This window comes from Schistocerca piceifrons, chromosome 11 (assembly GCF_021461385.2).
Source record: "Schistocerca piceifrons isolate TAMUIC-IGC-003096 chromosome 11, iqSchPice1.1, whole genome shotgun sequence".
NCBI classification, from domain to species: Eukaryota; Metazoa; Arthropoda; class Insecta; order Orthoptera; family Acrididae; genus Schistocerca; species Schistocerca piceifrons.
The window spans coordinates 173,302,145-173,315,623 of NC_060148.1; positions in this window are offsets into that span (position 1 = coordinate 173,302,145).

Below are 13,479 nucleotides of genomic sequence, written 5' to 3' on the forward strand. Positions count from 1 at the left end.
ATGTAGGTTCCGTATGAGACTGTGTGACATGAATTACATATAAACTGTGTTTTAAAGTGTAGTAGTGTGACAGATCGTTCTTGTTTATGTGTAAAAGTAACACGTTTCACTGCTCAGTCTCCTCCCAGATAGTCAGAAATACCACAGTAAATTTGGAAGAGGAATTTATGCCGTAAATGACATCAGATTTAAGAAATTAACATGAAAGGAATCCAACAGAGACCTTTCACAATAACACAACAAATTTCCCAGCAGGAATGGAGAAACGAAGTTAAACCTCTCGTGTTGGGAAGTTACGTGATTTTATTTAAGTGATTACAGAATCAAGTGAAAAGAACAATGCAGTTGGCATCACGAGCTTACTGCTGGTGTATGATGTTGCACTGCCTGAACCGCAAAGCCTTAAATTCTTAAATTCTGCAATCTGTATGTATCCATTGCACACGAAATTACTGTTACGGTACAGTTTTGGATCCTAGTTTGATAATTGCGTGGTGTGGGTTCGATTCTCACATAGGTCGTTCATTTTTAACACTCACTAACGGATCTACTGCATCTCTGGTGACACCAAGTGAAGAATATTATGTCACCCCATAGTTCAGAATCCGTATAAACACCATATCCCTTCGCCAGCAACAGGGCCAGAGTGTTTAAATTGCGCCACAAGAAAGGCGGTAGTCGCAGAAGACAGAAATTCTGTTTGGGTAAACCTGCACTAAAATTTTGTTTCATTTAATGACTCAATGGGCATTACTTCCACAGGGCTCATATTTAATGTAAATTTGAGACGTAGAAAATTCTGGTGATGGAGTGGAGTTCGAATTCGGGTCTCTACGAATGGAACGTATCTGGGTTCGAAACCTGGTCCATATTTATAGTTTCCTTGTAAGCCATAGTGTGTACACACCGAAGCATCAGCAAAAAATAACTTTCATTTTTAATGTTCCTTCATGAATTGTCAACAATAACGATAGTCAAATGTATGAGCATCTTACTACTGGTCAGTAAGGAGTTAATGTTTATATCTGTGCATGGATGGGACACTGGGTGCCAGGTTTGTTTCTGGGGGCAGAAAATAAGTGTATCGTTATTACATATTGATAAATCTCGCTGCAGGCGATTTTACTTATTTACCCAGCTGATAATGTGCTGGGTACAATACCCTGTCGCCAAATTTTACATCACACCATTGGAATTTTCAACACGTACTCACGTGGTTACTTGTGAAGGAAGGTATATTAAACGTCTTTCATGGTTAATTAACAGGAAGATAATGGTCTTGATTTAGCACAAAAAACTTAAAAAAAAAAGTTCAAATGTGTGTGAAATCTTATGGGACTTAATTCCTAAGGTCATCAGTTCCTAAGCTTACATACTACTTAACCTAAATCATCCTAAGGACAAACACACACACCCATGCCCGAGGGAGGACTTGAACCTCAAGTTCAGGTGTGCTAACTGATAGCTTATAAATCAATCGTTTGACAAATACTTGAAAGCTACTCATCATTCTAAAAGCCAAACAAGAGCAACACCGTTAGGTATACGGTTATTTAGTAAGCACGAAAGCTTCTGTGAGATGCTTAGTTACTTTCAGTTGCAGACGCTACAACCGAGGGAACCCACACTCCCATCACGGCACACAGCATCAAAATTGTTCTCAACCCCTAAAGCAACACTGCCCTTGGTCACCACAGTGTCACCTACAGCCACCTGAAGGAATCCCTTTTCCTCTCTTGTTGCTCTTGCTACCCTCATAACGTCCTCCTCTCCACCACCTTTTACCCTGACCTGTGGAAGACTTCCTATGTTCTGCTGTTCCCTAAGCCCAACAACCTCCCCCCCTCTGACACCCTATCGTCCCATATGCCTCACCTCCATGTTCAGTAAGGCCTTTGAGTCACTCGTCTCCAGCCATATTCATCAACACCTTAACCAGCACCACCTCTGTTCCCTCACCCAGTGTGCCTTCCGGCCCTCCTTCTCAGCAAACGACCAGCTCCTTAACCTTACAAATCTTCTTTCTCCCCAACTTAACTCCCATCGCTTTGCTATCTTTGTTTCCCTTAAACTTCAGAACGCCTACATCCGTGTCTGGCATGCTGGGCACCTCTTTAAACTCCATATCTACACCCTTCCCATCAATTTTGTCCATCTTGTTGCTTCCTTCCTCTCCTGTTGTCCTTCCAATCTTACTATCCACAATACAAACTCTCATACATTGTACATTCTATTCCACCTCTGGCGTGCCCCAGGACTCCATCCTTCCCCTTCCCTACTATCTCCTGTACAGTGCAGATATGCCCAAACCTCCCACACCTGTTCACCTCCTCCAATTTGCTGATGACATTGCCTTCCTGGCCCTTGATAGTACCATTCAACAGTCCCAATGTACCCTTCAAACCCACCTCAAACAGTTCACTGCCTGGTGCAACCAGTGTCTCCTTCGCATCAACCCTTCCAGGATACAGGCAATCATCATAGGTCATACCACCCGCTCCTTCTGGCTCCACAATTTTTACCTCAAATTTACAGTCGTCCTATCCACTTCACTCCTACCCTGAAATACCTTGCCCTCACTCTCGACCATCACCTCACCTGGACTCCCCATCTCCTTACGTTCCAACACAACGCACACAATAGACTCTGCTTCCTGAAACTCCTGTCTGGGTGGACATGGGGACTGCAACCTTTCACCATCCTTCACACCTACAAATCCTTGATCCACCCCATGCTTTGATATGCCAGCAATGCTTGGATTTCTGCCCCTCCCATATACAAAGCTCTCGCCTTCCATATCTGCCCCCTGTTCCCCATGTGGATCCTCTATGACCTCATCCCCTTCCTATGACTCCTTCTTTTCCTCGAACACATTCACACCCTCTGCATTGTCTGACAACTTAATCCCACCCACCCCATGACATCGTCTATCCTCTCTACCCCCCAGCCTTTTGCCATGCCTTTACCATTATATCCCACCCTCTATCTCAACACCCTCCACCTCCTTTCCTAACACAACTTCCAACAGCTACCCCTCCCAGATGATGAGCTTTGCCCTGATTTCTACCCCTCCTACCAACTCTAACCCCACCTTTCCCCTACCTATTTTTCAGGGCTCCTCCTCCCCTCTTCCTCCCTTCCATTGAGAGGTTTTTCTTCCTTCTACACCCCCACTCCCTTTCCTGTGCCCCCCCCCCCCCTTCTGTGTCGCTGCACTCTCTCCTGACTTGCCTTCCCTCTCCATCTTCCATCCCACCCATCTCCTGCCTCTCAGTGCACACTCGACCCCCCTTCTTCCACACCCTCTAGGCCCCCTCCCCCAGTGCATCTCCCTCTCCTCTTTTTTCCCTCTTCTCAGGCCTCCTCTTCCTCGGCAGGTCCTTCCCAGCAGTTTTTATTCTTCGTGTGTGTTCCATTGCTTACAATGGTTTTTTCAAGTGTCTCTCGCTCTGTGTGTTATTATACTGTGGCCAACTTTTAACTTGTGCTTGTGACTCCAGTGTATTTGATGTGCTCCATGACTCGCGACCTATGTTCTTTTAACTTTATGTCGATTTTTTTAACTATCCCACAATGAACGTCCCATTGTCAGTGTATATTGTAGCCACATTGTCTTCACTCACTATATTTTTATGTTTTCCTTATGCCGCCTTTTTATGTATGGTTTACTCTATTTGTTAACTGTAATGTCACTTGGCTGAAGAGCAGCGGATTGTGCCACAGCCAGCCCTCTCCTGCCCGTATGGGGCATAGGAATGAAATCACAATGAAGATTATAGTGTGACCTGCAATTTTTGTTCCACATTTAAATACATTTTTCATCATAAAAACTAGAACTGCAGGGCAATTTCAGGAAACATATTAGATTATGAACAAGGCTCTGACGAGCATTTTGACATGTATAACACATATATATTGTACATAAACTACTGAAAATTTAACCTGGGGTCTGGTATGTAATGTTTAGCAAATGTGTAACAACAGTGAATACACAAAATGCATATTTTATTCTGAAAGTACACCACACAGTTAAATTTTTGTGTATTTTCAAATATTACATTAAAACTATTCCTGACGTCCACTTTCAACTGGAAGTTCAGTGCTTTTAATTGTTTTCATTTACACATCGTCAATTTTAAAACAATGTAATGCAGAAATTGGGCTAAACTACAGGGCAGTCTATCATCAAAACGAATATTTCAGGGCAGGAAGGCTAGTTGGATAAGTATCACACTCTAGCAGGTCCTGACCACTAACTACACAGCAGAATATTTTGATGTATAGGATGGCTTAATCAAGGGGAAAATGGAAATTTCATTATTCACTCGCAGTGTAATTCATATTTATTTATCATCCCTTTCAAATCATATAATGACTTCAATGACACATTGTTCCAACACTCATTTTCCACACTTACGTTATCAATCATGATTCCTTTAAGCTGAGAGTTTTTTAAGAGTTGCCTCGAATCTTCACAAATATCTCTTCTGGATATGGATGGATACATAGAACAACCAGTAATCGAAGTGGGAAATGCATCTGGAAAATCACAAGGATCATTAAGCCTTCCTACTGCTACTAATTACTAGCAATATAATTCGCATTGTAAACATTTCCAGTAATGAAAGCATGTAGTGGCAAGTGATATCGATCATTAGACATAAACGACAGTGATATGTTTCAGTGTGTTTTATCTGTATGAATGTTCTTCTTTGTTCTGTTTTTCTGGTGCTCGCTCTCGATGTGCTTTGTCGCTAACTCGCCACATTTGTAATTTGTGCTTTAGTGTAAACATATCAAGTTATCTTGCAAGTCAAATTGTTGAGACTTACCGCTTATGGTGTGATAAATCACAGCGTACATTACGTCCTTGCATTCTGCTGAGACATAGGAAAGAGGTTTTCTGCGCCTTTCATACTTTAGCACACCTGGAGTCAGGGCTTCAACTAAACTGCTGGCAAAATAGTCACACACAACTAGCAACCACCCAGCAAGCAATGGGATAGTTGACTTCATCATTCTCTCAAGGCTACGTTAATGACACACAGTTGTAAGTGGATGAAAGCTTTGCCTCTGGCGTTGTGAGGCCTTCGATTGGCGGTAAATTAACATGTAGCTCTTTCTTTGGCAGAGTCGGTGTTTGGCAAATGAGTACATCTATCTGGTGAGCTACTGACAGACAAACAAACCTATGAACGCATCGCCTGAGGAACTCGTGTCTGAATTTGGTAGCTTATTAAAAGAGAGACTGGCACATATCAACATGCATCCTTGCCAGCAGAGCAGTTATCACAGATGAGGATCTGGCCACAGTGTCGCACATCTGGCTACATACTGACACTGTACGTCCCCCTCTCCACCAACCACGTACAGGTCTGTTCCGAGTACTGTGTAGATTACCAAACGACTTCATGATAGATTATAACGGAAGACGGTCTCTGTAGAGTGGCTGAAACCCATTCACCTTGATGCAGAGGACACAGAACAGAATAAAATATTTATTCACCTTTGAACATGTTTACATATAATCGGTGTTGTCATATGTTATACAATTACAGTATTACAGTTATTTTGCAATTATCCTTGCCTAATTAAGTTGCAAGGAGGTTTTTACATAAGTAACGTTAATATATGAGATTATTTACATATTCTGTTACTGCATACGATGAATTTCATTAAACACTTGGACACCTGTGCTTGTGTAACAACAGTACTGACTGTAAGTAAAGTAAGAGGCGCTTTACCTCATTAAAAACAGAACTCCCTTCCCAGTGACAGAGTGACAACCGAGTTTCTCCAGTTCTGGGCCACTAGTGTCTCTGCTGCAACATTGATTAACTACCAAAGTGAAATGGAGGATAGTAAAATTGTGTCCCAGTGTCTCGATCATACGAAATCACGTAGTGCTTAGAGAAAAACAAAAAACTGTGTTATTCTCTGTAACTTAAGCTCCTTGTGAAGTAAACGTCCTCAAATGGCTTATATGATACGATTACAAATAAAGTCTAAGTGGGAGCCACTGCCTTTGTCAGGTAACAAAGTAAATATTTGAAGTACGCCCAAGTTGCAATCTTACTCTTCCAGACCGTGAAATGTAAACAGATTTTGTATGGAAATCGTTAACTGCACCTTATGTACCATAAAAATTCTCTACATTTCACAGAGTGTTTGGTACGTGTGATAAACGCGGTTGAGAGAGCTAACTACATCGAATTTTAAGGAAAAGAAAACCCTAACGTAAGAGAATCATTTATCTGAAGAAATAAGAAACTGAATGAAGTCATTGAACTGCCAGCAGCAGTCTGACGTTACTGCGTTCCGTATTTATACGTAACTGAAAGAAATGAGTAAAGTAGTAACTAGAGAAGATGCACCCACAATGAGATTTCAACCGGTGATTTCTACAATGAAAGTGATTTTATTTCACAAACGCAGCGTAGTTACCGCTTACATTGGTCGGAAACACGAGATCAGTACAGAGATCTTCTACCAGAACTGAAGTCATAGCCGGAGGCTGCCCAAATGTTTTGTGAGAGTCGTGTTCACGTTATTACCATTCCTGAACAACAATTGCAATATGACAACAGTCAGAATTTATGCAACAAAAATTTGTTTTACCCTAAATCGCTTAAGTAATTAATGGTTAAATGACGTACTGAAAATAAAAAAAAAAAACCTTATAGAATGGCATCATAAGAGTAGGTTAGAAGTATAACTCACATGCTCCTAAAACATAATTTATCACAAATGACTAAAAACGTGTTTTACATGCGTCGTGCGCATGTTCCATATATTGACATCAGTATGTGCAAGAACAATGGGTATAAATCATTAGCTATATTTCAGATAATGTTTGCCAATTGAGAAATTGCAATTATTTAAGGTTATATTATGGATCATGTGAGTTTTGTTAATGAGCTATGGAACATGTAAGTTTTGACAATCCCCATTTTCGATCTTGTGAGTTTTGGTACTGAGCTCTTTGGACGATGTTGGTTTCGCGGGAACTATCGTGTTGCGACTCGATATGCAACACTTTTTGATCTGACTGCAAGCCACTTTCTCTTCTACAGTGTATATATAATATTACATTCCGATGTTAATCGCGATAAATACCAATTAATCATCTTTTATGGACTTTACTTGTGTTAGTTTACAAAAGTTATTCTGTAGTTTGGAATACCGTTTGCAATTTCATAAAAGAAATGTCTACCATGCACATTTCTTCAGTTTAATTATCAAAGAAATTTACAAACATTCCATTCATGAGAACTAATTATTGATCACAAAGAAAAGTAGAATATTATAATCCGGAAAATAATTCAAACTTGTTAAGCAGTCTTTGAGAAGAAAGGAACTATCAAATACCAAAAGAAAATAAGCTACTAAAATAAAACTGAAGATTTGAAGGAGACTCACTTCTAAAACTGAAAATAATTTTACTCTTCTATATCACAACATTAAGTTCCTCTTAAATCATGTCACTCATACACTCATGATCAGTTTGATCCAATGTACTCTTATCAATGATGTGCTTATAGAACTTGAGATCCTCAATTTCGCTCCAGTTTTCCCCATAATGGGCAGTCAGAAGTTTTTCAACATCCCTCCTTTTCCCCAAAGAGTTCGAATTCTTTGGATGGATGAGTTCAGGATGTGTAAGTGCGTTTACTCCTGATTTAAACATAGATCTAAACACTCCAAGGTCATTTCTGTACGTTTGTTCACCACACACAAGAATTTTATTTCCCACTCCACGCTTTATGTAAATACGCTTACATTTTGAAATTGAAAAAGCCATGACCCTGAATTTCGTAACGCAGTTTTCACACAATTCTTGAATTCGGCAACACTGGGGTCTCTTCCTACCAATTTCAATGTTGACTGACTCGAAATTATCTCATACACTTGTTCAGGCTGTACTATTACTTCCATTGTTTTCCTTTTTTTTTCTATATTTCCAAACACACGGCCTAGAGGAATGTAACTGTGACTGGTGACTGGAAAAATCATTTCAGTTCCATCGATATGTGGGGGAGACTTTATGGAAAGCCAAAACATACACATCGCAACGAAAGTAGAATTCTTATTTTGTGCAGCACACACGTCACATACCAATCGAATTTGTTTGCAATGGGACATTTCTAGGGAGTTAAACGTATCAAACACACATGAGGCTATAGTGTTTGAATCTCGACTGAATTCATTTTCTGTTCAACAATAAGAAGTGACAGTGGAATGGTTTAACTCAGATTTACTGTGGCGTTTGACAATGGTAAAATTCTGGACATAAATGTGTCTGCTATAATAGCATGACTGATCTGGAACTTTCGGCAATGGAATATTCTTCTCACAATCAAATGAAAGAATTAACGTTCCAACGTCTTTGTCCTTCAGGGTGTTAAAAAATGCCATACTTTAACTTGTGAACCCTTTTTTCAGTAATTTATTGAGTTTTCTTGCTATGGTCTCTCTGATGTATTAACTTTTCAGCTAGACTTAAGCATGTGGAACACACATCAGTTCTCGGTGTGCCAAAGCCTACGTTCTATTTTGTGTTAAAGATGTACCTGAAGTAAGATAGCTTCACAGGGAAGTTTTCGGGCTTGGAAGAATAAATTTTCCATAACATTTTACAGTTCATTTTTTCAGGCAGATACCGTCTTTCTGTTCGTCCTCTACAGTAATGTGTCTCTACACACTTTAGACTATTGATAAACTTCATGACACAGTCTCTCTTGGGTTCAAATTCTGCCACCCTCCTGAAGCCACCTCTCCGGTCTTGTACAAAACCTTTCTGATGAAACTGTTTAGTGATATTATTTATTCTGAATCGTGACACTCCCAATACATTTATAAAGGTTGGCATGCAAACTGGAACTTTATTTTTCTGCGTGCTTCGTATAAAATATTTCGTCGTTCTAAGCAGCTGTGACTTTTGGTTTTGACTTGATTTTTCTTTTCTAGGTCGACGTCTGATGACGTTGCAAATTTCCACATGCTTCAATATGAACTGATTCTCTTTCCGTTGTTTTATAAAACAAATCATGAAAGTTTTTAATATCGTTCATAGAAAGTGAAGAGCAATTAAATGCTCCTCCACAGTGTTGACATGTCGGATACTGGGGCAGAACTGAAGGTTTGTACCTATAATGGTAGAACAAACTACACTGTGAGGTTCTGTTTATTTCTCAAAAATGGACTTAAAATATTGAATTTGCGATTCCTCAGTTTAAGTTCCAAAGAAAGAGTCCTATACATTCTTACGTGGAGGAACAAATCAAGTCAATAACAAGAATCAGTTTAATTTGAAAACAATGAAGAAAACAGGATATTCTAACCTCATTCGTTTGGCTTCCTGATTTTTCCACATTTCTGGGTGCTGTGAACGTTTCCTTGGCCTTCCTCTTTCTCCAGCGGGTGAAACGTGTTCTTCCATGACTTGTGTCTCAAATCAGTTTTATTCCAACCAGTATATTGAATTTTATTCCCGAAAATAACTGAACAGAACAGAAAACACACTCCGCTGGCATCAACATTTATTTACTACTACACAAGAAAATGGCACCGAGTGAACTAATCGCTGATTCGTCAAGATGAGGTACGGGATAAAACTCACAAGATCCCGCGGATCATGAGACTTTTGAAACTAACCATGAAGTTTAACACCAGTTTTCTCAAGGATCTTGTGCCAAATGTGAATAACTGTTTCGTGAATTATATTCTATGTATAAAGCTATATGAGAATATGTCAGCATCTCAATTTTCGTTATTTTGGAGCATGTGAGTTATGACTCTAATGTACACATAAATAACATAATGCATACAACGCCAAGATTTTTCACGAAACTAAGTGGATTGAAGTACAATCGTTCCCAGATAAGGATTTCGGCTTCATTTGATTTAATGTTCAGCGTACACAAGTTTCCTCAGAGTTACCTGCTTTTCACCTTTTTGTAAGGCCGCTGAATTAGACGGTGGTGGAATGACTCTTCTTTCACGTTGGAGCTTTTTGAATGCTTCGTTTCCAACATTGTACAGATTCTACATGTCCTTTAAAAGAAGTAGTTGTCCGCCGTGTTCCCGACTGCTTTTTCCCTCACATTGTAGACTTAACAGTGCTACCGTCAACTCACTAGAATAATTCTAAAGCGCATTTCTGTCAGACATCGTCGTGACTGCTTTTCTTCGAAAGGAGCAGGTGGTAAACCATAGACACGGCACACAGAATTCTTCTTAATCTCAGGATTCCCCACCCCACTTCGACAGACGACGCAAGAGTAGAGTGACTGCTGTTTAAATTTCCTGGCATATTAAAAATGCATTTCTGATCGGGATTCGAACCTGGGACTTTTACCTTTCGTGAGCAAGTGCTTTTTCAAATGAGGTATCCAAGGACGACTCAGAATCAGTCGTGACATCTTTACTTCCGCCAGTATGTCATCTCCTACCCTCCAGACTTCATTTTGGTGACTGGCGTTCATATAGAGAGACGCTTCAATCGTTTACTGACATAGCGCAAAGATCCAAGAGGCTACTGAAGGTATTCCCTTTCCTGAAAGTAAAAGGTGTCCGTGGCTTTGACAGACAGATAGAGAGACAGATAGGGGGATAGTTGCAAATTTACAGTATTGGCATTGACCTCAACGTCAAAAAATAGTTCATTATTTGCAGAAAAGAAGATTAGCTCTCTCTGTCGCTGCTGTATGGAGTCTCCATCCAAATTAAAGGGGATTTGTCTAGAAAAGTCAGTGAGCTGACGAACAAAATAAACGATAAGCTAATAGGTAAGTTGTCGTTATAGGAGTTCCACGGTATCAGCCCACGAAGATTCGGTCATGTGTGCCACACTGCCCACCTCCTATGTCTCCAGATCATCTAAAAATTTAATCCTGCACTCTTTCTGCTACATTGTACACAAAAGTAATAAGTGAAATTTAGTTGCCGCTAATGGTATTGCGATATTAAAGGCCATCAGTGGATAAATGCCAACGGCCTTGCTTCAGTGGTAACATCGGTTTCCGTCAGTTCACAGAAGTTAAGCGCTGTCGGGCTGGGCTAGCACTTGGATGGGTGACCATCCGGTCTGCCGAGCGCTGTTGGCAAGTGGAGTGCACTCAACCCTTGTGAGGCAAACTGAGGAACTGCTTGACTGAGAAGTAGCGGCTCTGGTCTCGTAAACTGACATACGACCAGGAGAGCAGTGTGCTGACCACACGCACGTCCGTATGCGCATCCAGTGATGCCTATGCTCTGAGGATGAACCAGCGGCCGGTCGGTACCATTAGGCCTTCCAAGGCCTGTTCGGAAAGGGTTTTTTCAGTGGATGAGTATTTAATGTTATGTAGAAAATTTTCATTCAATGATGTAATATGTATCCCATTTTAAATGTTTCACATCAGGCTGGTCAATCGAGTCAAAAAGAACTGACCATGAAACATCAGATCTACAACCACACATCTCCTAAATACAACTGCAAAATAGACTGTATTATGATGTTAACTCTTTCAAGTCTGGTGGTACAATTTGTGTACCACCTTATGTTGCACTGAGGTTGTACAGTGGTACATTACTTGTACCACCAATTTGGATGCGTAGAACAGCGCATTCTTGTGGTAGATTACTTGAACTACTAGCAGGATTCTCGCTTCCCACGCCCGGGTTCCCGGGTTCGATTCCCGGCGGGGTCACGGATTTTCTCTGCCTCGTGATGACTGGGTGTTGTGTGATGTCCTTAGGTTAGTTAGGTTTAAGTAGTTCTATGTTCTAGGGGACTGATGACCATAGATGTTAAGTCCCATAGTGCTCAGAGCCATTTGAACCATTTGAACTAGCAGGATATGTTTTTTGTAGTTCTTAGCTGTATGCACCAGATGGCAGTTGTTACTGGGTTCTTGTAGCAGCACCAGTACTTCATTTGTCTACGTCAGGTGCGCTCAAGTGCACTGTGGAGACATTGTTTGTGCAACATTGTTATTTGTTATTTGCTAACGGAAGTTTCCAAAAATTTATATTGGAATATGTAAGTACATTTGTTTATTGTAGTTTTTTGTGTTGTTCAGACTATTTCTTTGAGAGATTATTAAAATGTAGCTAACTATTCATCGGTTCAAAATATGTACCTCTGTACCACAACAGTCAGTCTACTTCAAACATAGGTAAATCTTACTCTTTACTTTCCAGGAATAATGAGGGGTCAGAGAAAGCTGACTGAGTCTGAAATTTTGAATGCCCTTGAAGAGGATATTCCATCTGACATATCATTTGATATTGGGGACAGTGATGACACCAATGACAATCAGTTCTTATTGTCTGGAACCAACTACATCCAAAGCTATTCTGTTTGATTCTGATACATCAAGTGATTCTGAGGATGAGTGCCCAGCTACCATTTCAGTGACTAGGTCACTAGAGACAGAGCTAAGTCAAACCTTCACAGTGCATCAGGCTCCATCTGAGATTGCTGATCATCAGTCTAAGACTGAACATAAGTGGAGCAAAACTGAACACCCTGCTGATGCCCCCGCATTTACTTCCCAGTGTGGTCCCAGTGATTTTATTGTGAAGTTAGGCACACCATCACCATATCAGTTATTAGGAGCTCTGCTTTCTGATGATATCTACATCTACATCTACATCCATACTCCGCAAGCCACCTGACGGTGTGTGGCGGAGGGTACCCTGAGTACCTCTATCGGTTCTCCCTTCTATTCCAGTCTCGTATTGTTCGTGGAAAGAAGGATTGTCGGTATGCTTCTGTGTGGGCTGTAATCTCTCTGATTTTATCCTCATGGTCTCTTCGCGAGATGTACGTAGGAGGGAGCAATATACTGCTTGACTCTTCGGTGAAGGTATGTTCTCGAAACTTTAACGAAAGCCCGTACCGAGCTACTGAGCGTCTATCCTGCAGAGTCTTCCACTGGAGTTTATCTATCATCTCCGTAACGCTTTCGCGATTATTAAATGATCCTGTAACGAAGCGCGCTGCTCTCCGTTGGATCTTCTCTATCTCTTCTATCGACCCTATCTGGTACGGATCCCACACTGTTGAGCAGTATTGAAGCAGTGGGCGAACAAGCGTACTGTAACCTACTTCCTTTGTTTTCGGATTGCATTTCCTTAGGATTCTTCCAATGAATCTCAGTCTGGCATCCGCTTTAACGACGATCAACTTTATATGATCATTCCATTTTAAATCACTCCTAATGCGTACTCCCAGATAATTTATGGAATTAACTGCTTCCAGTTGCTGACCCGCTATTTTGTAGTTAAATGATAAGGGAACTATGTTTCTATGTATTCGCAGCACATTACACTTGTCTACATTGAGACTCAATTGCCACTCCCTGCACCATGCGTCTATTCGCTGCAGATCCTTCTGCATTTCAGTACAATTCTCCATTGTTACAACCTCTCGATACACCACAGCTTATTATGGATTTATTTTTGTTTCAGACGAACTTATATGCGCAACAGTCG